This window comes from Octopus bimaculoides, chromosome 12, assembly GCF_046866305.1.
Source record: "Octopus bimaculoides isolate indiv1 chromosome 12, ASM4686630v1, whole genome shotgun sequence".
In the NCBI taxonomy this organism is placed as follows: Eukaryota; Metazoa; Mollusca; class Cephalopoda; order Octopoda; family Octopodidae; genus Octopus; species Octopus bimaculoides.
The window spans coordinates 50,114,577-50,118,866 of record NC_142939.1 but is presented as its reverse complement, the minus strand read 5'-3'; positions in this window follow the sequence as shown (position 1 = coordinate 50,118,866).

The following is a 4,290-nucleotide window of genomic DNA, read 5'->3' as shown; positions in this document are numbered from 1 at the left end:
AAAAAAACGTGGACAAAATGAAAATATATATATATATATATATATATATATATATATATATATATATATATATATATATATATATGTATGTATGTATGTGTGTGTGTGTATGTGTATCTATGTGTTTATGTATGAGTGTGTATAAGTGGTATTTCTATACATCTGCTTATGTACATGTGTGTATGTATGTATGTGTGCATGTGTGTGTGTGTGTATGTGTGCGTGTGTATACATGCACGTGTGCATATGTGTGAATACATGTACACTGTTATCCCAAAAACAAACTGCAATTTTTGCTTTTATAAAGTTCTTTATAATACTGTAAAATAAACAATGTACAAAACCATTTTTCTTTCTGACAAAGCTATGGGAAGGGTGATTTATTTCAAAATAAAGAATAGCTGTTTATTTAAGCTTTGTTGATGTGTATTAAAATCAGACATTTTATACAAATGTTATAAATTAGATACAACTTTAAAACGGATTTTGAGGAAACTAGGTGTGGTCTGCATTGGTAAAAATTATTTATTGAAATTTGTAAATTTGGGTGAGTTTGTGTGCTGCAGAGCAAGAGGACACTTCTGACCTTTTGCTATACATCATTTTAGAGTTCAACTTCAATATATTTAATTAATTCTTAAATTGTCCTGTTCCTGTTGTTATTTAACTCCAAGTTGATCAAATGATCTCTGCAACTGAGATGTGTTTCACAAACATCATGCTAGGAATCTCTATCCTGATTAACTTTGGTACAGCCTCAGTATTATATTTTATGATTGTGTACCTCCTCATCTCTCATTCCCCATCTCTCACTTCTTGCACTTTTGCAACTGCCTTCCACCAACACTACCCCACCCCCTTTTTACTTCCACTCATCTCACATATCTTGAGGGTCCACACTGACATCTCATCACCACTATTTCTCTTATCACCCACCCACCCACCCACCCTCTCTTCTAAAATGTGACTAGTCCTGTTGCCCTTCTACATCATGAAACCTGTTATGCTCTGGCTTCTTCTTTCATACTTTAACCCCTTGTATCCTTGCAAAAAATTGCCTCTCTTGGGGGTTCCATCATCTTGTGAGCTGCATGGCAACTTCACAAGTGCTGTTGCCACAAAAACAGTACCCAGTACATGTTATAAAAGAGATGGTATTAAGAAGGGCATCCAGACATAGAAACTATCTCAAAACAAACATCAGAAGGACCTACACACAAAAATTCTTATCTTCATTGGCAGCTCACCTCACCGATTTGTCAGGTGATGCCCATAAGGGTGCTTGGCTTTTCCAACACCTTAGCCTTACCGTTACCTATGGTAATGCCGTGAACATGCTGGTTCACTTCAGTAGGTTCCATTGAACCTTGTGGTGTGCAACCAATTGATGCACTTGGTGCTGCATTGATATTTTTTTTTCTTCCTCCTATTTTTTTTTTTCATTTTCCTCTTTGTAAATATCAAATATTGCTTTTGGTCTTAGTTGAATTTTTTCTCATCAGACAATAACCAAAACCTGGCGTGTTCATGAGGAATTTTAACCTTGTTAAGTAACTATTTAGCATGGATCAAATATTTTTTCTGTCTTTGCTGACATGAATTGGCCTCTCTTCACTAAATATGACTTGCATCAAATGTCCAGCATGCACCACAGTTTGAATAATCCTCTTTAACAGCCAAAGTCTTTTAATGATGGCTTTCATTCACATTCTTGGATCATAAATAATATTTTAGTGTCTGAACACTTAAAATGTTATTTTCTTTTTAATACAGTTGGAACATCTCCACCAGAGGCTTAAATTGCATCTAAATTTTGTGTACAAAAGACCTTGCAGCATTTTGAAAGTTGGCAATTTCTAAATTGCTGTGTTCCACACATAAGGTAACAGTAACTGTATGTCTTCGTTTCTTATGTTAGCATTTTATGTGCCATGCAGGATCTGAAAGAAATACAAACTTTTCAATTGGTTTGAAGAGAGTAATATACTGGTAATTAAAGATCCCCAAATACCCTTTGCACCCTGTGTATGTATGTGTGTCTATCTGGTTTTTATCAAAGTTTGTAAGTGTGTGTATGTGTGTGTTTATAGATGAAATTCGTGTGGGAGGAGAAACAAATGTGTGTCAATATATGTATGTGTGTGTGTATATGCGTATGTATGTATGTACTTTTATGTATGTGTATATATGTGCATAAATATATGTTTGTGCGCATATGTACATAAATGCCCCCTTTTTTTTACCTCTTAGAGAAACAGTTCTTGTGACCTTGTTTATATAGAACTTAGCAATCCTATAGATCTACGAGGGGAAGGGCAGGAAGAAGGAGCAGTGAAAAGGAAGAAAGTGAAATAGACCAAGAGAGAGATAAAGGGAGAGGAAGAAGGGGTTGGGAAGATAGAGAGAGAGAGATAATGACAGAGAGAAAGAGAGGGAGACCATTTTAGATATTCCCTGATGGATACCACATGTTACCATCGAAATTGTTGTTGTTGTTGTTGTTGTTGTTGTTGTCACATTTTAAACAAACCTTCCAGAAGAAAAAGTGAAATAAACAATTAAATTAAACAAAAAAAAGACCAGCAAAAAGGAAATTTTTCAAAGAAAACGAATTTAATAAATAACAAAACAAGCAAAAAAAATATATAATTTCTCAGGAACAAAATTTTCTTTTTCATTATTTTATTGCTATTTTAGATTATAATATTTGTGTCGTTGGTGATGATGGTGTTGGTGGTGGTGGTGGTGGTGGTGGTTGTGGTGATGGTTGGGATGGTGCTGCTACTGCTGCTGCTGCTGCTGCCACCATAGAAGTTACTGCTGTCATTGCTGCTACTGCTAGTGGTGAGGGTGGTGATGGAGGTGCTAGTGATGGTGGTGGTGGTGCTGTCATTGATGTGGTGGTGGTGGTATTAGTGGTGGTTGTGTCATGATAATTGTTGTTGGTAGCAGTGGTGGTGATGGTGGTGGTGGTGGTGGTGGTGGTGGTTGTGGTGGTGGTGGTGACGGTAGCAGCAGTGGCAGTGGTATTGTTGTTAGTTTGTTGTGGGATTTTTGTTGTCTCAGAGTCCCTCTACTTTGCCCTCCCATAAGGTTGGCTTAACTTGACGTAATTCTTGTTTAATCTTAAGTAATGTTCAACAATAAACTTAATACTTTTATTCATTGAACAAGTTAATGCTATTATATATACATATATATAGTGTCGCTAGTGTCAAGCTGTATTGGCCTTTGCCTTGAATAACATCAATGGCATGAAGAGGGGAGGCTGGTATGCATGGGCAACTGTTGGTCTTCCATATACACACTTGTCCGGATTTGTGACTCAGAGAGGAACTTTGTGTTCAAATTCCGCCGAGGTTGACTTTGCCTTTCATCCTTTCGAGGTCGATAAATTAAGTACCAGTTGCATACTGGGTTGATTTAATCAACTGGCCCTGTCCCCCAAAATTTCAGGCCTTGTGCCTAGAGTAGAAAAAGAATATATTTTATTCAGTATAAATTTCGTTTGATTTCCTTCAATATTATCAGAGTAATGGCAACTTTACTGAAATTTTTGTGTGGTGTACATACTTCTGTGAGATACTGTATATATATATATATCCTTTTATTCTTTTACTTGTTTCAATCATTTGACTGTGGCCATGCTGGAGCACCGCCTTTAATCCAGCAAATCGACCCCAGAACTTATTCTTTTTAAGCCTAGTACTTATTCTATTGGTATCTTCGGCCGAACCGCTAAGTTATGGGGTCATTAACACACCAACATCAGTTGTTAAGTGATGGTGGTGGGGACAAACCCACACACAAAAACACACACATACATATGTACATATACATATGACGGGTTCTTTCAGTTTCCATCTACCAAATCCACTCACAGGGCTTTGGTTGGCCCGAGGCTATAGTAGACAACACTTGCCCAAGGTGCCATATATATATATGTGTGTGTGTGTGTGTGTATTTATCATTTATCTTTTGCTTGTTTTAGTTAGTCATTGGACTGTGGCCATGCTGGGGCACCGCCTTAAAGGGTTTTAATTGAACAAATCAGCTCTAGTACTTGTATTTTTTTTAAAGTCTGCTGTTGGTCTCTTTTCTCAAACCACTATGTTATGGGGACACAGACAAACGAACAACAGTTGCCAAACAGTAGTGGGGGACAAAAATAATATAAACACAAACACACACACACACATACACTCAGACAAACACATGCATGCACATGACTGCATACATAGACCGATGTACACTTTTTTTTTCCAGTAGAAAAAGACAAACATTAACTCA